This window comes from Phyllobates terribilis, unplaced genomic scaffold, assembly GCF_046119375.1.
Source record: "Phyllobates terribilis strain yellow unplaced genomic scaffold, ASM4611937v1 Scaffold_3__8_contigs__length_932513732, whole genome shotgun sequence".
Taxonomy (NCBI): Eukaryota; Metazoa; Chordata; class Amphibia; order Anura; family Dendrobatidae; genus Phyllobates; species Phyllobates terribilis.
The window spans coordinates 113,868,808-113,895,566 of NW_027362763.1; the positions used below are offsets into that span (position 1 = coordinate 113,868,808).

Here is a 26,759-nt window from a genome sequence, read left to right on the forward strand (position 1 = left end):
AAAAATAATTTTTATCTGCATCTAGCTCTGAAAAAAAATGTGGTCTTGTAGCAGTGTGTGGGACTTGTTCTATTAGTCCATCTATACTAACCTCCACCAGGTTGCAAATTAAAAATAATTTTTATCTGCATCTAGCTCTGAAAAAAAAAATTGGGCTTGTAGCAGTGTGTGGGACTTGTTCTATTAGTCCATGTATACTAACCACCACCAGGTTGCAAATTAAAAATAATTTTTATCTGCATCTAGCTCTGAAAAAAAATTTGGGCTTGTAGCAGTGTGTGGGACTTGTTCTATTAGTCCATCTATACTAAGCTCCACCAGGTTGCAAATTAAAAATAATTTTTATCTGCATCTAGCTCTGAAAAAAAATTTGGGCTTGTAGCAGTGTGTGGGACTTGTTCTATTAGTCCATCTATACTAACCTCCACCAGGTTGCAAATTAAAAATAATTTGTAGCTGCATCTAGCTCTGAAAAAAAATTTGGGCTTGTAACAGTGTGTGGGACTTGTTCTATTAGTCCATCTATACTAACCTCCACCAGGTTGCAAATTAAAAATAATTTTTATCTGCATCTAGCTCTGAAAAAAAATTTGGGCTTGTAGCAGTGTGTGGGACTTGTTCTATTAGTCCATCTATACTAAGCTCCACCAGGTTGCAAATTAAAAATAATTTTTATTTGCATCTAGCTCTGAAAAAAAATGTGGGCTTGTATCAGTGTGTGGGACTTGTTCTATTAGTCCATCTATACTAAGCTCCACCACCTGTGTATGTAATAAAATTGTTTTACTGCATCTGACCCAGCCAATACTTTTGGGCTAATACAACAGTTTGGCCACTCAGCTCTGCTCGGTTCCCATCCATTGTTTTTTGTGCAAACAACTCCAGAGTTGTCAATTAGTTAACCACCAAAATGAGTGGAAAAAGGCCTGCTGATGGTGGAAAGGGGAATAGGTGTGTTGGGAAGGGAAAAAAAGGTTGTGTCCGTGGGGTAGGTGTTAAAGCAACAGTAACATCTGCAGAAGAAAGACCATCTTCCAGCCAAACTAAGATGTCTACTTCTTTTAGTGGACAATGTGATAAGATCCCTTTCTTACGGCCACGCCAATCGCTATAAATTCCAGATGAGGCACAAAAACAGCAGGTGCTTCAACGAATATCAAGGGCTCCTTCAAGTGGGCTCTCCTCCACCTCAACCATAATGTAGACCCTCGTTCCCAAACTGTATCTCCTGTTGGTGGAGAGAATGAGGAAGGCGATGATGAGACTCAAATACCTGATTGGAACGACAACTTGAGATTTTTGTCAGGGCAGGAAGAGGTTAACTCTGAGGACGACTGGTGTGATAACACACAGGGTGATGATGACGAGGTTGGAGATCCCACTTACTGTCAACCCACAGTCAGCCAGTCGATGAGGTCAGCAGAGGAGGTTGAGGAGGATGCTAGTGACGACGAGGTCAGGTTGCGCCTTCCTGGACAGAGACGTAGTACTGGAAGCACGTCAACAACTGCATCCTCAAACACAACTCTGCCTCTGACCACAAGTCGTAGTGGCTCTTCAGGTCGCATGGGTGCTAAGCCTTGCATAGCTTGGGCATTTTTTCAGATCGATAAGAATGACCCGACTCGTGTTATCTGTAACATTTGTCAGAAAAAGCTAAGTAGAGGCCAAAAAATACATAGTTTGAGTTCTTCATACATGAACCGGCACATGGATATGAAGCATAAGTTGCAGTGGGAAGCTCACTGTGCTACAATGCGGCCTAGCCGGCTGGGCCAACCACCATCAGCCACATCTCTTCATCCTCTGTGACTGGGTGGACAGCAGTCACACCTGTTTTGGGACGCAGACCGGCCACCTCTTTACCCGCAACAGCCAGTGTGATTGTCAGGTCATCATTTTATTTGGAGGTGGAAACACCAGCTGGTGTTGAGCGCTCTCCGACATCGATAGCACCACCTTTGGATCAAGGCAACCTAACATGTCCGCCTGCATCTTCCTCACAGACCGGCAGTTTGCCGGGGACACCCTTCTCAACCCCGTCTAAGCACAACAGCCAGCCCTCGGTCCCTCAGATGTGGATGTGGCACCCAGGGGAATGGGGATAACTCGGTACCCGGGCCTTTGGCCTGGCCTTTAGGGATGTCGCGGTGGTCGGCTCCCGGGCCCGTACCCTGGGGTCTCTCCTAAAAAGGGGTTGATATTTGTAAAGTTTATAAAAGAAAGAGTTCGTGACGCCACCTGTGGTTTCTGGTGAGGATCACCAGCGCTGCGCAGTCTACTGAGGCTGATAAGGCAGCTTGATGGTATAGCTCTCCACAGTTAGAGCTGGGCCTCAGGGCAGTATAGGAACGGGGATGCAGGATATAGAGACTACTCTGGGCCAGAGCAAGAACAGGGATGGACACGATAGTCACTTCAGTACCTTTTACTGGTGGAATTTCAGGCACTCCCCGGAGCACTGTAGGGTGAAGGGTGTATGTCCAGATCCTCCCCAATGAGGAGGTTTTGGGCCTCCTGGTTCTGGCTTCTGCATAATTAGTTTCTGACCTGCCTGGAGCTAGGCCTAACTTTGTCTCTGTCCTGCGCTGGCTGACCTTGTGGTAGGGCCTTCTCTTGGAGCGCACGCTCCCGACCTACGGGGCCTATGTGTCTCCTGGCTCTGGTACGTATCAGCACTTTAGCGATCCTGGGACCTGTAGTTCTCCAGGGATTCCGGTTTATCTTGCTGGGTCATGGAGTTCCCGGCAAGCTTCGGACCCGGTGTCCGGTAAATTCTTCTTCTCGGGGTGAGCCAGCTAAGCTCCTCTGCTCCCCTATGAACTAACTCTCTACTCCTTTGCCTTCGGCCTACTCGAGCCCTCGATAGGCTACTCACACAAACGGCAGCGTGCCGCGGTTCACCGATCTTATGGCGCCGGCACACCTACAGCTCACCTCACTGAGCTACACCGAGTCTTGATCTGGATAAGCTCCACAGCAGGGTAGAATGCAGGAGCTGGAACAGGCTTTTGTCCTCTGAGGTAACACGTCTCAGACTGCACTGTACTCACTGCTAAACCAGACTCTGACAGACTAACTGCTGCCTGGCCCCACCTTCCCTTATATATCTCCCTAAGGAGCTCCCTCTGGTGGTCTGAGGTGGAAGGTGCAAATCTGTGAATGGTTATGGGGGCCTCTTGTGGAGGAGTCCTTCAATACACCCTTCTGGGTCTGTGATGCCAAGCACAGCTGGGCTTCACATGGACAAGTAAAAGACCATTTCCTCCTAGCCATGAGAAAGCTAAGAGGTTGAATTTCACCATCTGCAAGCTCTTGGCTACATAAATGCTGCCTTTCCGCCTGGTGGACACAGAGGATTTTCGAGACCTTATGTCCCGTCACAGTGCCCCAGTACCAGATGCCCAGTCGGCACTACTTCTCAAAGAAAGGTGTGCCTGCACTCCACCAGCATGTCGCACACTACATCACCGCTTCTTTGAGAAACTCTGTGTGTGACAGGGTGCATTTCACCACAGACACTTGGACGAGTAGGCATGGACAGGGGCGTTACATGTCGCTGACTGGGTACTGGGTAACTATGGTGACAGCAGGACAAGGGGCTGCTGTCCAAGTCTTGCCGTCCCCACGAGTTGTGTGTCAATCCTCTTTATCTCGAAGTTCCTCCACTGCTTCTGCCTCCTCAACCTCCTCTCGGTCCTCCACCTGCACCCAAAGCCTGTCTGGTCATGCCACAAGCTTTCTAACTGCGCAGAAGGGATCCTGCACAGCTCCTTACTATGCTGGCAGCAGGGCTCAACGTCATCAGGCGGTTTTTACTTTGAAATGTCTGGGAAATGTGAGTCACACAGCTGAGGAGTTGTGGTAAGCTCTGGAGAACCAGTTTCATGAATGGTTGTCTCCACTGGACCTGAAACCAGGGAAGGCCGTGTGCGACAATGCTGCAAACCTCAGTGCGGCCCTTCGCCGGGGCAATGTCACACACGTGCCTTGTATGGCTCACGTGTTGAACCTGGTGTCCAGCAATTTTTAGGCCACTATCCTGGACTAGATAGCCTTCTGCAGAGGGCACGGTCGCTGTGTGCTCACTTCCGCCGTTCGCATCCCGCAGCTCAGCGACTTACATCTCTACAGAAGTCGTTGAGCCTGCCACTTCACAGGCTAAAACGCGATGTGCCTACCTGGTGGAATTCAACTCTGCACATGTTGCAGCGACTGTGGTAGCACCGACAAGCCCTGGTGCAATATGTTCTGACGTATAGCCTGGGCCAACGAGATCCAGAGGTGGGGCAAATCACGCTGGAGAAGTGGTCTCAGATCAGGGACCTATGCATCCTTCTGCACAGTTTTGAAATGGCGACGAAGATGTTTAGTGCTGACGATGCCATTATCAGCATGACTATTCCGGTGATTTACATGCTGGAGCACATGTTAAACAGAATTCGGAGTCAGGTGGTGGCACAAGAGGAGGTGGAGAAAGTAGAGGAGGAGGAGTTGTATGCGGAAGGGCTAACATCTGCAAAGTCCAGACGGTCGGCAGCACCAAGGCGGCAGGCATGTGAGGGTGGGGGAGATGGTTTTAGCAGGGTGCATGGTAGCAGCCAAACTAGTGAGAAATGTGCAGGAGCCCAGGAAGAAGTGGAGGACGAACTGATGGAAGACTCATCAGATGAGGGAGACCTTGATCACATTTCTGTTGTGCGAGGTTGGGGAGAGAGGGCAGAGGAAGCAAGCATGATTGTTACCTCGCCACCAACACAACAGGGACTTGGTGCTCCTGGATGCGCAAGACACATGAGTGCCTTCTTGCTGCACTACCTGCAACATGACCCTCGAATTGTGAGAATTAGAAATAATCCTGACTACTGGGTTGCCACACTGTTAGATCCCCGGTACAAAAGTAAATTTGCAGAAATTATTCCTGCCATAGAAAGGGATGCACGCATGCAGGAGTATCAGCAGAGACTGTTGCAGAATCTTACATGTGCTTTTCCACAAAACACCAGTGGTGCACGTAGTGAATCTCACAGTTCCAACTTGCCAACTGTGGGACCGTCGAGTGTTCAGCACTCAAAATGTAACAGAAACACAGTGTCTGCTGGTAACATCAATTTTGCGGAATCACTTCACCACTTTTTTAGCCCATCCTTTGCAAGGCCACAGGAGACAAGAAGTCTGACACATAGTCAACTCCTAGAGACGATGGTACAGGAGTATCTCCAAGTAAACATTGAAGCCATGACTGTGTCACTGGACCCTTGCTCTTTTTGGGCTTCCAATCTGGATAAATGGCCTGAGCTCGCCACTTATGCCTTGGAGATCTTGTCATGCCCCACAGCCAGCGTTCTGTCTGAACGTGTGTTCAGCGCTGCTGGTGGTGTGCTGACAGATAAGCGCACGCGGCTCTCCACTGATAATGTAGACAGATTCACGTTCATAAAGATGTACAAATCATGGATCCGAAAGGACTTTTCTACCCCTGTGTCATCCTGGGGAGAGTAAAAGCTTGATGATTTGTTAATATCACCTCACCAACCGTTTTAAGCTTCCAAATTACTAATCATGTTTATCTGTATCTTGCCTGTATAATAATTTTGGCCTTGTAGCACTGTGCAGTACTGATTCTATTAGGCCATCTATACTAAACTCCACCAGATTTCAAATTACTAATCATGTTTATCTGTATCTTGCCTGTATAATAATTTTGGCCTTGTAGCACTGTGCAGTACTGATTCTATTAGGCCATCTATACTAAGCTCCACCAGATTTAAAATTACACTGGTCAATGCAGTTTTTCTGTCAAAAGGTTTTAAAACATATTTTAAGTCAATTTTGGCTGCTGATTACTAATACGAACTCCGTTTTTGGCTATCACATCAGGATTTCGAGATATTTTTGATGGAAAGTAATCCTATCGAATGTTTTTTGATAACCTCATGATTTTCGTTACTACATTTTGTATATTTTTAATCAAGGAATAACAAATTACAAAGTCTGTGTACAGCAAATCAAATATACTTACAAAATTAAACTACAAAATATAAAAACACATATATATGGCACACAGATGAATGGCAAATGGCAGTTATTTGAACTTTCTTTTCTTGGCTGATCTGTGATGTACAGCTTCTGGGTTGTCTCTCATCAAGCTCCAGCAATAGTCAGCCATCATATGTGAGTCCCACCGGCCTTGATACCGTTCTTCCATTGTTTTAATGTCCTGATGAAAACGCTCCCCTTGTTCCTCGCTCACATCCCAAAGGTTCTCTGGAAAAAAGTCCAAATGGCTGTTTAAATAGTGAATCTTGGTACTCATTCTACATCCAAGATTTTGCAGACTCATTAGTAGCTCTTCCACAATCTCTTCATAGTTGTCTGCTTTCTTATTCCCTAGAAAATTCTGCACCACATTACAAAATGCATTCCAAGCTCTTTCTTCTGTCTCATTCATTGATGTGATAAAGTTTGGGTCTCTCATAAGTGTTCTTATTTGAGGTACATCCAATATTCCAGCCTTTTTCTTCTCTTCACTAAGACCTGGAAAAGTTGAACATATATAGTTAAAGCATTCTCCACTGTGATTGAGAGCTTTGACGAACTGCTTCATCAATCCAAGTTTTATGTGCAAGGGAGGAAAGACAATGTTCTTTCTATCCAATAGTGAATCATGGATGACATTCTTATCGGCAGGTGCCAAACTCTGTCGCTGAGGCCATTCAGTTTTCACCCAATGCTCTGCTGTAGCTCTACTGTCCCAGTAGCACAGAAAACAAGGGTGTTTGAAAACTGTTTTTTTACTTTATTATCATAACAAATGGGAATTATGCATGTTCAAAGAAAACAAAGATATTCTCACATTTATTGGGAGACTAAATGAAAACTAAATTTACCTTAGTGAACCGTATAAAACGGCACTTTTCATACACTACTTATATTTTTCTTGGAATTATTGAAAATGGGCTATATACCTATAGCGTAAAAACGTGATGTGATAGAGAAATTATAAGATCAGATTTGAATTCAGCACCCACAAATTAGTCTAAAACTGTTCTTAAAGTCCATGCCAGAATTTTTTTTTTTTTTGTACACCAGTGTTATTAATAATCATGTTTATCTGCATCTTGCCTGTAAAATAATTTTGGCCTTGTAGCAGTTTGCAGTACTGATTCTATTAGGCCATCTATACTAAGCTCCGCCAGATTTCAAATTATTACTAATCATGTTTATCTGTATCTTGCCTGTAAAATAATTTTGGCCTTGTAGCAGTTTGCAGTACTGATTCTATTAGGCCATCTATACTAAGCTCCACCAGATTTCAAATTAATAATAATTTTTGTTCTCTCTGAACGTGTGTTCAGCGCTGCTGGTGTTGTGCTGACAGATAAGCGCACGCGGCTGTCCGCTGACAATGTAGACAGACTCAGGTTCATAAAGATGAACACATCATGCATCAGCAAGGACTTTTCTAGCCCTGTGTCATCCTGGGGAGAGTAAAAGCTTGAGGATTTGGTAAAATCACCTCACCAACCGTTTTAAGCTTTCAAATTAATTATCATTTTTATCTGTATCTTGCCTGGAAAATAATTTTGGGCATAGTAGCAGTGTGGAGTACTGATTCTATTAGGCCATCTATACTAAGCTCCACTAGATTTCAAATTATTACTAATCATGTTTATCTCTATCTTCCCTGTAAAATAATTTTGGCCTTATAGCAGTTTGCAGTACTGATTCTATTAGGCCATCTATACTAAGCACCACCAGCTTTCAAATTAATAATAATTTTTAGCTGCATGTAGCCCGGAAAATAATTTTGGGGCTCCTAGATGCGCAAGACACATGGGTGCCTTCTTGCAGCACTACCTGCAACATGACCCTCAGATTGTCAGAATTCGAAATATTCCTGACTACTGGGTTGCCACACTCTTAGATCCCCCACACTCTTCGATCAACCTTTTCATTTTAATAAAGAACAAAAAAATGGTCATTTTTGAAATTATAAGCATTAGCAGGTTATTAGAAACTTAAATCAAACAGTTTTCAACTCAAAGCTTTATTCTAGGTGATGTTACATTTGCACATAGGACCCCTTGTTCGAAAGGAGCTTCTGAACTCTCTCGTCCATTGAATTTGTCAGGTTTTGGATGGTTTCTGCTTCAATTGTTTTTCATGAGAACAGAATACCCTCCCAGAGCTGTTGCTTAGATGTGAACTGCCTCCCGCCATCATAGACACTCCTTTTGATGATGCTCCAGAGGTTCTCAATGGGTTTGAGGTCAGGGGAGCATGGAGGTCACACCATAAGTTTGTCCCCTTTTATGCCCATATCAGCCAGAGATGCAGATGTGTTATGTGCATCATGAGATGGTGCATTATCATGCATGAAAATGATCTTGCTGTGGAATACATGGTTCTTCTTCTTGAACCATGGCATGAAGTGCTGTTTGAGAAACTCCACATACATCATGGAGTTCATCTTTACCCCTTCAGGGATCCTAAAGGGGCCGACAATCTCTCTCCTCATGATTCCAGCCCAAAACATTACTCCACCTCCTCCTTGTTGGCGCCGTAGCCATGTTTGCATGGGGTGTCCATCAACCAGCCATCCTCCACTCCATCCATCTGGACTATCGAGCGTTGCACAGCACTCATCGGTGAATAAAACAGTTTTGAAGTCAGTCTTCATGTATTGTTTGGCCCACTGGAGCTGTTTCTGCTTGTGTACAGTGGATAGAGGAGGTCAACAGGATGGCTTATGCACAGCTGCAAACCTCTGAAGGGCCCTGCATCTTGTTGTTCGGGGGACGTTGGAGCAGCTTCAAAAACTTGTCTGCTGCTATGACAAGGCTTTTTTGCCGCTGCTCTTTTAACCTGACGTAATTGCCTGTAGGAAAGAGTCCTCAATTTTCCCTTATCAGCACGCACACGTGTGTACTGTGAATCAGCTACATACTTCTTGATTGTGCAATGATCACGATGAAGTGTCTTGGCAATGTTGAATGTAGTCATGCCTTGACCTAAACACTCCACAATTTGTTGCTTCTCAGCAGCCGACACATCCTTTTTCTTTCCCATTTTGGCAGAAAATGTAGGCTGCTTAATAATGTGGGACAGCCTTCTTAAGTAGTCTTGCCTTTCATTGGACACACCTGCCAAACTAATTAGCACAGGTGTCTGCAATTGCTTAGAGTGATATAAAGAGCCCTGACACACATCACCATCAATGAGTTTAACTGACAAACAAAAAAATTCTTACCTTATCACTCCTAAACACTTTTTGCATAATAATTTGGAACACAGTGTACATGTGCTTTTCCACAAAGCTCCAGTGGTTCACGTAGTGAATCTTACAGTTCTAACTTGCCAACCGTGGTCTGTATGGAGTTGTTCAATAAAGGGCCCAAAATTAAGATAACATAGACGGGAGAGGTCTCTATGAATAGGAATTCCTAAGTATTTGATACCCTGTGAGGGCCAGGCATGCCAGGAGACTCTATGGAATGCTTTCTCAACATCTAACGAGAGTATCTAATTACAAAATTTTAACTGCATCTAGCCCAGGAAATACTTTGTTCCTAGTAGCAGTGTCTGCTAGTCAGCGGATTATCCCGGCTGTTAAGCAAGCTACACCACCTGTAGTTTGGACACTTAATTTTTTCTAAGGAAATGCTTTGGGCCCACGGGACACTCAGTGAAGAGCATCGGGAGGCACCCCAAGCCACAGGGGCTGGGACTGGCGGTAGGACGCCTTGAAGTGGACCGCCAAGCTCGATCCTTATAAAAGCTTTTTAACTGCAGCAGCTTTAGTGGACGCTACTGGAGCTGTAATTCCCGCGGCTGCTGGCATCAGACTTGCCCTCCAATAGATCCTTGTAAAAGGATTTAAAGTGTACTCATTCAAATTAGAGAGACAATTTAAATTAAAAAGCTTAGACCTGCCTCCACCGCAGGGGGGCTCGCTCGACCCACCAGCGGACAGGCCCCAGTATTGGGAGAAGGGGGCTGGGCATCAGGGTCCACCGCAGCTCTGGCCCAAACCCGGCGACACGGAGGTCGCATGGGCAAGAACGGACTGGCCGTGTCAGCTTCGCACTTTTTTGGTTTTAGAAGGGCATTACATGCCTATATCTGTGTCTCCCCCTCATTTTACTCCTCAACCTCTTTTCTTTTTGCATGACTATATGTACTTGTCACTTTTCCATGTGTTAGTTGTGTCTTCTGAGCAGTTTGTCAGCTTTTGGACACCTTTGAAGTGTTTTCTATGTGTTTTCTATGTGTTTCTATGTGTTTTTGTTTGCCTGCCATTGGTTTTAACGGTGTTCGACGGTGTTCCATGAACAGTTCGACGAACAGTTCGGCGAACATACGGGCGTTCGACGAACCGAACTCGAACCTTACGGGGGTGGCTCAACTCTAATTATCACTTAATATTTAAGTATGCTGACATTCCCCTATTTACCGTATAAGCCTGAAAACTGCCCCTATATACAGTATGAGCCCCCACACAGCCCCCTACATATAATATAAGACCAACATAGCCCCTCTATATACAGTGTGAGTCCCCATATAGTCCCCTATATACAGTATGAGCCTCCACATAGACTTTCTACATACAATATGAGCCCTCATATAGCCTCCTATTTACATGATGAGCCCCCACATAGCCCCCTATAAACAGTATGAGCCCCCATATAGCCTCTCTATATAGAGTGTGAGCTCTCACATATCCTCCTATAAACAGTATGAGCCTGAACAATTCCTCCTATAAACAGTATGAGCCCCCACATGGACCCTATAAACAGTATGACCCTCACATAGCTTCCTATATCCAGTATGAGCCCCCATATGGCCCCCTATAAACAGTGTGAGCCCCTACATAGCCTCTCTATATAGAGGTTGAGCCTCACATATCCTCCTATAACAGTATGAGCCCTCACTTAGCCACTCTATATACAGTATGAACCCCACATAACCCCATATACTGTATACAGTATGTGCCCACACATAGCCTCCCTATATACAGTATGAGCCCTAGGTAACCTCCTATATACAGTATGAACCCCCACGCAGCCCTATATAAACAGTATGAGCCCCACATAGTCCCTTTATACAGTATGAGCCCCCACATAGCCTCCTAAATACAGTATAAGCCCCCATATAGCCTCCTATATGCAGTATAAGCCCCCACATATTTTCCCATATACAGCATAAGCCCCCCACATAGTCTCCTATATACATTGTGAGCCCCATCATAGCCTCCTACATATACTGTGAGCACCCTCATAGCCTCCTATATACAGTATGAGGCCGCACATAGCCTCCTGTATACAGTGTGAGCTCCACATAGCCTCCTAAATACAGTTTGAGCCACCACGTAGCCTTTGTATATACAGTGTGAGCCCCCACATAGACTCATATATACATGCAGAAAAAACATACTCATCTCGCTCCTGTTCCCCGGGTGTGCTGCTCCGGTCTCCAACACCCTGACTCTCCATACAGAAGACGCGATGAGGTGACGTGAATTACATTTTGCAGAGACTAGTGTTGAGCCACCCCCGTAGTGTTCGGGTTCGGTTCGTCGAACACCGGGATGTTCGAGGAACTGTTCGTCGAACTGTTCGTCGAACACCTTAGAACACTGTCGAACACCGTTAAAACCAATGGCAGGCAAACAAAAACACATAGAAACACATAGAAAACACCTTCAAAGGTGTCCAAAAGCTGACAAACTGCTCAGAAGACGCTCTCTTTAAAAAAGCCGGCCGGCAATTCAGCAGCGGCATACACCGGTACCCGACAATTTAGACAAGAAGGAATAGAGCCTCACACATAGATTAGATAGATAGAAACATGTCAGTCACACATATATGAAGTACAGTGACAGTGTTGCTTACTGTACTTGTCATTTAGTGTAAAGGATTTATTTAAAAAAATAATAGTGTTTTCATGCACCGTCTCTTTAAAAAAGCCGGCCGGCAATTCAGCAGCTGTACCCGACAATTTATAACAGAAAGAATAGAGCATCACACATAGATAGATATAAACATGCCAATCAAATATATAATAAGTACAGTGATAGTGTTGGTTACTGTACTTGTCATTTAGTGTAAAGGATTTATTTAAAAAAATAATAGTGTTTTCGTGCACCGTCTCTTTAAAAAAGCCGGCCGGCAATTCAACAGCGGTACCCGACAATTTAGAACAGAAAGAATAGAGCATCACACATAGATTAGATAGATAGAAACATGTCAGTCATATATATATGAAGTACAGTGACAGTGTTGATTACTGTACTTGTCATTTAGTGTTAAAATAAAGGATTTATTAAAAAAAAAATTGGCGTGGGGTTCCCCGTAATTTTAGGCTCTAGCGGAGGTTAAGCAGACGGCTGGGGCAGATGTTTGAAGCCTGGGAAGGGGGTAATACCCACGGAGCTTCCCTGGCTACTAATATCAGCCCCCAGCTGAATACCTAGCCTTTACTAGCTATTAAAATGGGGGACCCCCCCAAAAAAATGACGTGGGGTCCCCCCTATTTTAATAGCTAGCAAAGGCTAGGCAGACAGCTGGGGGCTGATATTAATAGCCCAGAAAGGGTACCATGAATATTGGCCCCCTCCCAGGCTAGAAACACCAGCCGTCAGCCGCCCCAGAAATGGCGCATCCATAAGATGCGCCAACTCTGGCACTTAGCCTCGCTCTTCCACGCTGCCCTGGTGCGGTGGCAGGGGGTAATAGGGCTGGGGTTCATGTCAGCTTATAATGCCAGCTGACATCAAGCCCAGGTTAGTAATGGAGAGGCGTCTATAAGACACCCCCATTACTAACCCCATAGTCAAAGTTAAAAAAAAAAAACACAAACACCCAGAATAAAGTCCTTTAATTGAAATAAACACACAATTCTTTATTGTTCTAAATTAAACCATACTTACCACCACGCCCATTCCAGCTGAAGCCAACGATCTCCTGCAATAAAAGAAAAATAATAAAGCAACCTCATCCTTACCTTTCCATGGTTCCCATGACAGCTTCAGCTCTGCTACATCGAGATGACAGGCTGGACCGCAGCAGAACGCTGCCATCCAGCCTGTCATCCCGCGGACACTGAGAAGAGCAGGCATGCTTCCGCTCCTCAGTGTCTCTCTGTGACGGCATCCAGATGAGCCGAGGTCATGTCCAATGAACTCAGCTCACCTCATGTACGTCACTGACAGCGTGGGAGAATTCTCACGCTGAAGCGCTGAGTGCAGGAGAATTTTCCCAGGCTGTCAGTGACGTGCATGAGGCTGATATTTAAATTTGGCGCACAAATCGGTGATTGGTCGTGGGCAGCGTCCGCGACCAATCAGCACGGTAGTGTTTAACTTTGGCGGCAAGATCAGTGATTGGTCGCGCGCCAAGACCGCGACCAATCACCGATTTGGGCGCCACATTTAAATATCGGCTGCGACCAATCAGCACAGCGTTGTTTAAATGTGGATCCAAGATCGGTGATTGGTCGCGGCCGATATTTAAATTTGACGCACAAATCTGTGATTGGTCGCGGGCAGCGTCCGCGACCAATCAGCACAGTAGTGTTTAACTTTGGCGGCAAGATCAGTGATTGGTCGCGGTCAAGACGGCCGCGACCAATTGGATGTCAGCGCCGCTCCCCGGTCCTCCCTTCACGCCCTAGCCGCATGGATGTCAGCGGCGCTGCCTGTGCGGATACTTCCGCTGCGAGAACCCGGGATATGAGCGGGCGCTCGCAGCAGAAGTATCCCGACCCGCAGCGCCGCTCCCCGGTCCTCCCTTCACACCCTAGCCGCTGATGTCCCCACAGTATCCGCATGGTGTTACAAAGGTCCGGACATTTGTGTTAAAAATCGCTGATTGGTCGCTGGTGCTGCCCGCGACCAATCACCGATTTGGGCGCCAAATTTAAATATCAGCCGCGACCAATCACCGATTTGGGCGCCAAATTTAAATATCCTCCGCGACCAATCACCCATCTTGGCTCCACATTTAAACACCGCTGTACTGATTGGTCGCGGACGCTATTTAAATGTGGCGCCAAAATCGGTGATTGGTCGCGCCCAGCGTCGGCGACCAATCAGCACAGCGGTGTTTAAATGTGGAGCCAAGATTGGTGATTGCTTGCGGCCGATATTTAAATTTGGCGCCCAAATCGGTGATTGGTCGCGGGCAGCGCTCGCGACCAATCAGCGATTTTTAACACAAATGTCCGGATCTTTGTAACACCATGCGGATACTGTGGGGACATCAGCAGCTAGGGTGTCAAGGGAGGACCGGGGAGCGGCGCTGCGGGTCGGGATACTTCTGCTGCGAGCAGTCGCTCATCTCCCGGCTTCTCGCAACGGAAGTATCCGACCAGGCAGCGGCGCTCCCCGGTCCTCACCAATACGATTAGCTGATTGGTCGCGCTCTCCGCACCCGACCAATCAGTGATCTTGGCGCCACATTTAAATAGCGGCCGCGACCAATCAGCGAGCTTGGCGCCAAATTTAAACAACGCTCTGCTGATTGGTCGCGGACGCCAGACGCGTCCAATCAGTGAGATTGGCGCCAAATTTAAACAACGCTCTACTGATTGGTCGCGGACTCCAGCCGCGACCAATCAGCGAGATTGGCGCCAAATTTAAACCCCGCTCTGCTAATTGGTCGCGGATGCCGGCCGCGACTAATCAGTATTCTTGGCGCCAAATTTAAACACCGCTCTGCTGATTGATCGCGGTCGCCGTCCGCGACCAATCAGTAGTATTGGCGCCAAATTTAAACCCTGCTCGGCTGATTGGTCACTGTTGCCGGCCGCGACCAATCAGCAGTATCGGCGCCAAATTTAAACACCGCTCTGCTGATTGGTCACAGTTGCCTTCCGCGACCAATCAGCGATTTTGACGCCAAATTTAAACACCGCTCTGCTGATTGGTCGCGGCCGGCGGTTGCGACCAATCAGCATTATTGGCGCCAAATTTAAACCCCGCTCTGCTGATTGGTCGTGACCGCCGGCCGCGACTAATCAACATTGTTGCCGCCAAATTTAAACACCGCTCTGCTGAATTGTCGAGGTCGTGACCAATCACCATTATTGGCGCCAAATTTAAACACCGCTTTGCTGATTGGTCGCGACCACAACCTATCAGCATTATTGGCGCAAAATTTAAACCCCGCTCTGCTGATTAGTCGCGACCGCCGGCCGTGACCAATCAGTGATATAGTCGCCAAATTTCAACACCACTTTGCTGATTGGTCGCGGTTGCTGGCCGCAACCAGTCAGCGATTTTGGCGCCAAATTTAAACACCGCTCTGCTGATTGCGCCGGGTCTGCCGCATACATATTCTAGAATACACGATGCGTTAGAATCGGGCCACCATCTAGTTTCATGAAATAATTTAAAAAAAAATTGACGTAGGGCTTCGCACTATATTTGTGTCCAGCCAGGTACAGCAGGCAGGAACGGGCTGCCCCCAACCACCAGCTGCCTATTTGTACCTGGCCGGACACAACAATATAGGGAAGCCCTTTTTTTCTTAATTATTTCATGAATTTCATGAAATAATTAAAAAAAAAAAATACGTGGGGCTTCGCCCTATTTTTGTGTCCAGCCAGGTACAACTAGGCAGCTGGGGGCTGGAATCCGCAGCGCAGGGAGGCCCAAGCTTTCTGGGTCCCCCCAGCTGCAAATTGCAGTCCGCAGCCACCCCGGAAAATGGCGCGTTCATAGAAGCGCCATCTTCTGGCGCTGTACCCAACTCATCCAGGGCCCTGGTGCGGTGGCTCACTGGGTAATAAAGGGGTTAGGGCCAGCTTGGCATTATCAGCAGGCCCTAAGCCCGAAATTCATGGGGTCACGCCAATATTAGACATGACCACCATGAATTTCTAGTAAAGTATTTAAAAAAAACACAACACCCAGAAAAAAGTCCTTTAATTGAAATAAACACACAATTCTTTATTGTTCTAAATTAAACCATACTTACCACCACGCCCATTCCAGCTGAAGCCAATGATCTCCTGCAATTAAAGTAAAATAATAAAGCAACCTCATCCTTACCTTTCCATGGTTCCCAGACAGCTTCAGCTCTGCTACATCGAGATGACAGGCTGGACCGCAGCAGAACGCTGCCATCCAGCCTGTCATCCCGCAGACACTGAGAAGCGCAGGCATGCTTGCGCTCCTCAGTGTCTCGCTGTGACGGCATCCAGATGAGCCGAGGTCATGTCCAATGAACTCAGCTCACCTCATGTACGTCACTGACAGCGTGGAAGAATTCTCCTGCACTCAGCGCTTCAGCGTGAGAATTCTCCCACGCTGTCAGTGACGTACATGAGGTCAGCTGAGTTCAATGGACATGAATGAGCTCACCTCATGCACGTCACTGACAGCGTGGGAAAATTCTCCTGCACTCAGCGCTTCAGCGTGAGAATTTTCCCAGCGCCCGCGACCAATCAGCGATTTTTAACACAAGTGTCCGGACCTTTGTAACACCATGCGGATACTGTGGGGACATCAGCGGCTAGGGTGTGAAGGGAGGACCGGGGAGCGGCGCTGCGGGTCGGGATACTTCTGCTGCGAGCGGCCGCTCATGTCCCGGGTTCTCGCAGCGGAAGTAGCCGCACAGGCAGCGCCGCTGAAATCCATGCGGCTAGGGTGTAAAGGGAGGACCGGGGAGCGGCGCTGACATCCAATTGGTCGCGGCCGCTATTTAAATGTGCCGCACAAATCGGTGATTGGTCGCCGTCTTGACCGCGACCAATCACTGATCTTGCCGCCAAAGTTAAACACTACTGTGCTGATTGGTCGCGGACGCTGCCCGCGACCAATCACCGATTTGTGCGCCAAATTTAAATATCAGCCTCATGCACGTCACTGACAGCGTGGGAAAATTCTCCTGCACTCAGCGCTTCAGCGTGAGAATTCTCCCACGCTGTCAGTGACGTACATGAGGTGAGATGAGTTCATTGGACATGAGCTCACCTCATGCACGTCACTGACAGCGTGGGAAAATTCTCCTGCACTCAGCGCTTCAGCGTGAGAATTTTCCCACGCTGTCAGTGACGTGCATGAGGTGAGCTCATTCATGTCCAATGAACTCGGCTCACCTCATGCACGTCACTGACAGCGTGGGAAAATTCTCACGCTGAAGCGCTGAGTGCAGGAGAATTCTCCCACGCTGTCAGTGACGTGCATGAGGTGAGCCGAGTTCATTGTCGGCTCATCTTTATGCCATCACAGCGAGACACTGAGGAGCGCAAGCATGCCTGCGCTTCTCAGTGTCTGCGGGATGACAGGCTGGATGGCAGCGTTCTGCTGCGGTCCAGCCTGTCATCTCGATGTAGCAGAGCTGAAGCTGTCTGGGAACCATGGAAAGGTAAGGATGAGGTTGCTTTATTATTTTACTTTTATTGCAGGAGATCGTTGGCTTCAGCTGGAATGGGCGTGGTGGTAAGTATGGTTTAATTTAGAACAATAAAGGATTGTGTCTTTATTTCAATTAAAGGACTTTATTCTGGGTGTTTGTGTTTTCTTTTAACTTTGACTATGGGGTTAGTAATGGGGGTGTCTTATAGACGCCTCTCCATTACTAACCTGGGCTTGATGTCAGCTGGCATTATAAGCTGACATCAACCCCAGCCCTATTACCCCACTGCCACCGCTACAGGGCAGTGGGAAGAGCGAGGCTAAGTGCCAGAATTGGCGCATCCTATGGATGCGCCATTTCTGGGGCGGCTGACGGCTGGTGTTTCTAGCCTGGGAGGGGGCCAATATTCATGGCACCCTTCCTGGGCTATTAATATCAGCCCCCAGCTGTCTGCCTAGCCTTTGCTAGCTATTAAAATAGGGGGGACCCCACGTCATTTTTTTGTGGGGTCCCCCATTTTAATAGCTAGTAAAGGCTAGGTATTCCGCTGGGGGCTGATATTAGTAGCCTGGGAAGCTCCGTGGGTATTACCCCCTTCCCAGGCTTCAAACATCTGCCCCAGCCGTCTGCTTAACCTCCGCTAGAGCCTAAAATTAGGGGGAACCCCACGCCAATTTTTTTTTAAATAAATCCTTTATTTTAACACTAAATGACAAGTACAGTAATCAACACTATCACTGTACTTCTTATATATGTGACTGACATGTTTCTATCTATCTAATCTATGTGTGATTCTCTATTCCTTCTGTTATAAATTGTCGGGTACAGATGCTGAATTGCCAGTCGGCTTTTTTAAAGAGACAGTGCATGAAAACACTATTATTTTTTTTAATAAATCCTTTACACTAAATGACAAGTACAGTAAGCAACACTGTCACTGTACTTCATATATATGTGACTGACATGTTTCTATCTATCTAATCTATGTGTGATTCTCTATTCTTTCTATTCCAAATTGTCGGGTACCGCTGCTGAATTGCCGGCCGGCTTTTTTAAAGAGACGGTGCATGAAAACACTATTATTTTTTTTGATAAATCCTTTACACTAAATGACAAGTACAATAAGCAACACTGTCACTGTACTTCATATATATGTGGCTGACATGTTTCTATCTATCTAATCTATGTGTGAAGCTCTATTCTTTCGATTCTAAATTGTCGGGTACCGGTATATGCCGCTGCTGAATTGCCGGCTTTTCATGTTTCACTGTTGGCACTGTTCCCATCGATTTGGGCAATCAGTGTAATGCCACAACCACCATGGCTGTGGCATTACAGTGAGTGGCAGACAATCCCTGCATGATTGGTGCTCTAAATAGCGCCAGACGTGCAGGACACGCTTTTGGTGCACGAACAGTTATCGAACATAACCTCGAACAGCCGAATTTTTTGCAAATCGTTCGGGTTCGTCGAACAACTCGAACACCGCCCAAAACAGCTCGAATTTGAGATTGGCGAACAGTTCTAGTTGAACACCGCTCATCTCTAGCAGATACAAGTCATGGATGGAAGAAGTGGTTATGGTGGTGTGGGCTGAATGAAAAAGAAAAGGGAAAGTGAACAACTATGATCAGAGAGATGGTAGATGACTTAATATACATATATTTGTACAATTACCAGCACACTATGCACATACAGTACAGACCAAAAGTTTGGACACACCTTCTCATTTAAAGATTTTTCGGTGTTTTCATGACTTTGAAAATTGTGCATTCACACTGAAGACATCAAAGCTATGAATTAACACAGTTGTTGTAGAGATGTGTTTGCTTCTAGAACTCTGTGTGGCATTGACCTGGTCTCTAATCTGAGCTGCTGTTAACCTGCGATTTCTGAGGCTGGTGACTCGGATAAACTTATCCTCAGAAGCAAAGGTGACTCTTGGTCTTCCTTTCCTGGGGTGGTACTTTTGGTGAGCCAGTTACTTTGTAGCGCTTGATGGTTTTTACAACTGTACTTGGGGACACTTTCAAAGTTTGCCCAATTTTTCGGACTGACAGACCTTCCTTTCTTAAAGTAATGATGGCCACTCGTTTTTCTTTACTTAGCTACTTTTTTCTTGCCATAATACAAATTCTAACAGTCTATTCAGTAAGACTATCATCTGTGTATCCAGCAGACTTCTGCACAACACAACTGATAGTCCCAACCCCATTTATAAGGCAAGAAATCCCACTTATTAAACCTGACAGGGCACACCTGTGAAGTGAAAACCATTTCCGGTGACTACCTCTTGAAGCTCATCAAGAGAATGACAAGTGTGCAAAGCAGTCATCAAAGCAAAAGGTGGCTACTTTGAAGAAAGTAAAATATAAGACATATTTTCAGTTGTTTCACACCTTTTTGTTAAGTATATAATTTCACATGTGTTAATTCATAGTTTTGATGCCTTCAGTGTGAATGTACAATTTTCATAGTCATGAAAATACAGAAAAATCTTTTAATGAGAAGGTGTGTCCAAACTTTTGGTCTGTACTGTATATAGTATGCAGAGCACTGGAATTGATATATACAATTATACCACTACATGGTTGCTGCGCAGTGATAATATCAGTGTTTATACTGTTAGTAATCAGTATGGTGGTCATAACTTGAAGCCCACTTGAAGGAGCACTTGATATCCGTTGAAGCACCTGCTGTTTTTGTGCCTTATCTGGAATTTGTAGCGATTGGCGTGGCCGTAAGAAAGGGATCTTATCACATTGTCCACTAAAAGAAGTAGACATCTTAGTTTGGCTGGAAGATGGTCTTTCTTCTGCAGATGTTACTGTTGCTTTAACACCTACCCCACGGACACAACCTTTTTTTCCCTTCCCAACACACCTATTCCCCTTTCCACCATCAGCAGGCCTTTTTCCACTCATTTTGGTGGTTAACTAATTGACAACTCTGGAGTTGTTTGCACAAAAAAACAATGGATGGGAACCGAGCAGAGCTGAGTGGCCAAACTGTTGTATTAGCCCAAAAGTATTGGCTGGGTTAGATGCAGTAAAACAATTTTATTACATACACAGGTGGTGGAGCTTAGTATAGATGGACTAATAGAACAAGTCCCACACACTGCTATAAGCCCAAATTTTTTTTCAGAGCTAGATGCAAATAAAAATTATTTTTAATTTGCAACCTGGTGGAACTTAGTATAGATGGACTAATAGAACAAGTCCCACACACTGCTACAAGCCGAAATTTTTTTTCAGAGCTAGATGCAGATAAAAATTATTTTTAATTTGCAACCTGGTGGAGGTTAGTATAGATGGACTAATAGAACAAGTCCCACACACTGCTACAAGCCCAAATTTTTTTTCAGAGCTAGATGCAGCTAAAAATTATTTTTAATTTGCAACCTGGTGGAGGTTAGTATAGATGGACTAATAGAACAAGTCCCACACACTGCTACAAGCCCAAATTTTTTTTCAGAGCTAGATGCAGATAAAAATTATTTTTAATTTGCAACCTGGTGGAGCTTAGTATAGATGGACTAATAGAACAAGTCCCACACACTGCTACAAGCCCAATTTTTTTTTCAGAGCTAGATGCAGATAAAAATTATTTTTAATTTGCAACCTGGTGGAGGTTAGTATAGATGGACTAATAGAACAAGTCCCACACACTGCTACAAGACCACATTTTTTTTCAGAGCTAGATGCAGATAAAAATTATTTTTAATTTGCAACCTGGTGGAGGTTAGTATAGATGGACTAATAGAATGATGCTATACCCAAAAGGTTTTACTTGGCTAGGTGCAGTAAAAAAATTTGTATTCTATACACAGGTGGTATAGCTTGCAACACAGATAGGCTACTCCACTGACTAACACACACTGCAAGAGGCCAAAAAGGATTTGCTTAGCTAGATTTAGCCAAATGCTGTGAAAAAAACTTGCACAGCACTGGCACAGACCTGCCTAGCAAAAAGTCCTAGGAAATGCTGTAACCTAGTCCAGAAAAGGACTGCAATTACAAGTAGACCCTACTCCCAACCTATCTATTTAAGAGCACAGACCTGCCTGATAAAAGTCGTAGGAAATGATGTAACCTAGTCCTCAAAAGGACTGCAATCACAACTATCCCCTACTCCCAAGCTATCTGTAGATTTGTGCGAAAATTGGCTTGAAATGAACACTCAAAGTATAGCGCACACAGCAACAGCGGTGCCGTCTAACACGCAGCTGCAGCAGTGAGAAAATGGTGGCTACGTGGAAAATGGCTGGGTCTTATAGGGCAAGGACATGTGACATACACTGCCAATGACACATGCCTTTGCTTGTGTGAAAAAAGCAGTTCGCTCCGTGTGTGCGCTGCTGATAGGCTGACAGATTGCACCTCCCCACTGTAAATGGGGGAAAGAGAAAAAAAAATGGAGATCTTCATTATTTCTGCAGAGATCCATCCCCTGCCCCTCCCCCCGCCCCGCTGTACACTCAAACTGCGTATTAACATTAATTTTCAGCATTACTGAGAAAAAATCCAGTTATGATTTTGGTGCACGAACAGTTATGGAAGATAACCTCGAACAGCCGGATTTTTTTCAAATTGTTCGTGTTCGCCGAACGGCTCGAACACTGCCCAAAACAGCTCGAATTTGAGATTGGCGAACAGTTCGAGTCGAACACCGCTCATCTCTAGTGATAATATTAATATATTATAATAAATGTAATTAATATGTTGATATGAATATTGAGCAGAATTCATATCTGTCTATTGGTTCGTTCTCCGCAACAGTCATGGTCTCTCATGTGATCTCTTTGGAAAATTAATTGCCCACCCTTGCCTTAGATAGTAATAATGCCCCCTGTGTGCCGATACTGAATAATAATGCCCCCATCTATGCCTGATAATAATAGTGCACATGGGGTTTCTTACAATAATAATATTGCAGCTCATGGTATGCAAGGGGCTTATATTAATAAGGGGTCTACCAGTAGATACATAGGGGGAGAGGGTTAATAAGAGGCTTTAATACAGAGCCCAGACAGGCTGTACTATAACAGCAGGTGAAAGGGGGAGGTAAGAGGAGGAGCAGGCATTCTGACGCTTAGGCTTGAAGGGGAATAGAGCCTGTAATAACACAGCGGGGCAGGCGGAGGGTTGTGTTTATTAGGAGCTTAGACCCGGCTGCTGCATTCAATGACACTTTACATAAAAATGTGTTCCAGCGATGAGACCGGAGGGGGCGTCAGTGCGCATTGGGAGGCACGCGGCGCTCCAGCGAGAGGTTTCCTCCCCATACAGATACCAGAAGGTCCATGCTTGAAACGAACAGTGGGCTCCAATAGGGGGCGCTGTTTTATGGATCTCATCAAGTATTTATCACATCATAGGTCCAGATTGGTTCCCATAATGGCTAGGCAACAAGACAACAGGGAATATAGGTGTATAGATATATTATAAATATAGAGGATGTATTAATATAGTGTAAATGTACCAGATATAATCGATGCACACACAAAGGAGAATCATTTAACCCTGAATCAATATTCAGTGCAGCCAAGATTAAAAGTATAGATAAAGAAAAGAAGTCCGTCCAAATGGCCGACTATGCCGTATAGAAGAGCGCAGCCACAATTGGCCTACACACTGTATGGTGATAGTCTATGTAATAGGGCCATACTGAATAGTGAACACACTATAACAATAGGCCATTCGTTAATAAAATCCATCTAGTCTCTCGTTGAATGATTTTCTTATCCCAGTCGACCAACCTCGCTGGTAAAGGGACCACGTGTATAACGTATGCCCATAAAGACGGCTTGGGAGGGAGAGCTGATCCTTCTGACAGATTCCCTTTAATCTTATAAGGAGACGCAGAGGGGCACTATTATTATTATTATAAGGAGACCCAGAGGGGCACTATTATTATTATAAGGAGACCCAGAGGGGCACTATTATTATTATAAGGAGACCCAGAGGGGCACTATTATTATTATAAGGAGACCCAGAGGGGCACTATTATTATTATAGGGAGACCCAGAGGGGCACTATTATTATTATAGGGAGACCCAGAGGGGCACTATTATTATTATAGGGAGACCCAGAGGGGCACTATTATTATTATAAGGAGACCCAGAGGGGCACTATTATTATTATAGGGAGACCCAGAGGGGCACTATTATTATTATAGGGAGACCCAGAGGGGCACTATTATTATTATAAGGAGACCCAGAGGGGCACTATTATTATTATAGGGAGACCCAGAGGGGCACTATTATTATTATAAGGAGACCCAGAGGGGCACTATTATTATTATAGGGAGACCCAGAGGGGCACTATTATTATTATAGGGAGACCCAGAGGGGCACTATTATTATTATAAGGAGACCCAGAGAGGCACTATTATTATTATAAGGAGACCCAGAGGGGCACTATTATTATTATAGGGAGACCCAGAGGGGCACTATTATTATTATTATTATAAGGAGACCCAGAGGGGCACTATTATTATTATAGGGAGACCCAGAGGGGCACTATTATTATTATAAGGAGACCCAGAGGGGCACTAATATTATTATAAGGAAACCCAGAGGGGCACTCTTATTATTATAAGGATGCCCAAGGGGAACTATTAATGTGATAAAGAGACCTAAATGATCATCCTAATAAATTGGTATCACGGGGAGTAGTAAATTTAGATTTTCTCCAATGGTAGGCAGGGTCATATTTGTAATAGAGACCCTCATCTTTGAAAGTGGGTGTGGGAGAGTAACATGGGCCTGTGTGCGTCCTATGCCAGAGCTGGGCGCAGCCCCTAGTCCGGCCCTGTTCCCTCAGTAAAGATACTTCTTTTAGCCCCTAACACGGTACAAAGATATACATTGTCTTTTAGCCTCGGAATATGACTTTCTTATTGATACAAAACACTGTAATTTTTATTGTGTGGAACAGATATAAATAATTTATGTAACAACATAATAATACTCTAACTGCTCAGAAGAGTAAAGCGTCCATAGTTCTATCATCCATGTCTGCATATGGTACCGATGCTCAGCCTATATTGTTGCCTCCTTAAGGGATGCTAGGCAACTTCCTTATAAGGTAAGCTGCCCCTTTAAGAGTAGAACACAAGATTCCATTATGACATCACAATTAACCATCACTATTTCTACAAGTGATTACACTCTAGTTGTCACTTTGACTTTCCGGTGTCATTGTTGTCGGTGTGATAAGCCATATAGCTAGTCATATACAGACTGCGCTTGGATTTACTGGAAATGTCTGGAATTCCTCCAGACAGACTTCAGGTGTTAGCACTACTCCAGGGGATTCTTACCACCTATGACCCTGACTTTGTGCTACCACTACCCGATGGCGTCCTCAGCTTCACTTACCGGCTGGTAATGGAGCTTGTGAGAGATTGCCTGACCAAATACAAACGAGGTCATATAAGCTCAGAATATCTTGAGCATTTACAGAAGAACATATGGACATTAGTACAACAGGTAAATAGCAGACAATCTGCACAAATCATATAGTAATAATGGAAAATAATAATGGAATATAAGTTTAACCTGTACCAAATACCCAGATAAGAATAGCCGGGGAGCAGTAATAGGGCATACAGGCTACATGACAAGGGAGAGGGTGATATCTACAGGGTTATTGGGAGGGTTGTGGAGGTAGGGGGGAATTGGATTGGTTAACCAATTATGGACCACAGAGTTTTCAGTTGTTATGCCTTCATTTTTTCCTCACTTTCTTTCAAGAGCCATAAATTTGTTATTTTTCCATTGCCATAGACATGTGAGGGCTTGATTCTTTTGCAGGACAAGTTGTAGCTTTCAGTGGCTCCATTCTATTTACCATACATTGTACTGAAACAAGGGAAAAAAACTCCAAGTGAGATGCAATGGTTCTTTGTGTCGCTATATTCAGGGACCCATAACATTTTAGTTTTCTGTCGATTGGGATGAGTGAAGATTTGAGTTTTGCAGTGAACTTTGTGTACATAGAGTGTCATAGAATCATAGATTCTATGGGTGTTTTGATTGTTTATTATTAATGTTTTTAAGTGAAATGAGAAGACAAAAAAAACCCACAAATCCAATTTTTTTTCCTCTTTTCGGTGTTTATTGATCGTATTAATTAATTCCCTATCTTAAAAGATCAGACTTTAACAACCGCATCAATATCAAATATGATCATTCATTTTTTCCTTTCTTTATTTTAAATGGTGAAAAGAGGAGTGATTTGAACTTTTATATTTTTAACATTTTTTTTAAATCTTTTCTTCTTTATTTTTAATTTTTTTTTTTCGTTCCCTTAGGGGACTTAATCCTGCAAATCGCTCATACTATATATTGCAATACTACAGTATTGCGCTATATAGTGAAAATCTGGATCTCCTCTGGAGCTCAGCCTATAGCTAAGCTTCACAAGGAGGACCGTGGTTTCAGCAACGGAGGTCTTCAGCAGACCCCTGGTTGTCCTAGAAATGCATTAGACCCCTGTGATCGCCTTGTAGAGGGCCGATGAAAGCAAGAGTGCTCAGGCATCGGTGCATGCACAATTGAAATGATACTGTCACAGACTGACAGCTTTATTTAAATGGTTAACAGAAGAATTCTGCGTTGTCCACGGTTTTTAGGGACAGATGCTGGCTATTTCATATACGCATGTTTGGGGAGCTCAGCTCCTGAGCCCCCTCCACATGTGAGGACCCTTCCAGGATGTTAATAACCCGTACATTTGCGGGAAGGAGTTGAGGAGCTGGGTTACAGGGGGACAATAAAAGGAAGAAGGTAGGAGTTTCACGTTCAAGCATCCAACCAGCCCTTATAAAGAGATGGGAGGAAAGTTTGAAGGCTGGCACTTGATAAGTAGAGGTTTTGGGACGGTCACAGCGGTGGGGGATAGGTTTGGGTCAGAGTCTTGATAAATGTGATGTCCTTTGGACGGAGGTTACTGTTGGGGGAATAGTGACTTTGGTTACATCTCAATATAACTAGTGGACTTCGGTCCTGTGAGGATAGTGGTATTAATGTGGGATATTAATGCCTTAACCCTTGTGTCGGTGTGGTGTCGGTGTGGTGCGGCTAGGGTCTAACTCTTAATTAGGTGTTGTTTTTCTTCTGGTTTAAAGCCTATTAGATATCTACTGTATATAATTGTGGGGCTATCATTGTTGCAGTCACCCCGCGTTTTGAGTTGGAGTCTGCTGTGGCCATTTTACACAGGTCACAAGCAGCCATGTGTCTTATATACATACATTGGGTATGGAGGTAGGACGTGGGGATTTAAAGGTTTACAAGCGACCGGATCCCTCGTCAGTTGTCATGTAGTACTTGTAGTGTAGATAGCATAAGTAACATGGTGATATAAATGGCCTCCTCCGTTTTGCTTT

At 45.0% G+C, this 26,759-nt stretch overlaps 1 long non-coding RNA gene across 1 annotated transcript in view; it reads left to right on the forward strand.

Annotated features, from left to right (window-relative positions):
- Positions 1-26,759, forward strand: part of LOC141257966 (uncharacterized) — an 82,358-nt gene that overhangs the window by 55,452 nt on the left and 147 nt on the right. The gene's annotated exons all lie outside the window — the stretch shown is intronic.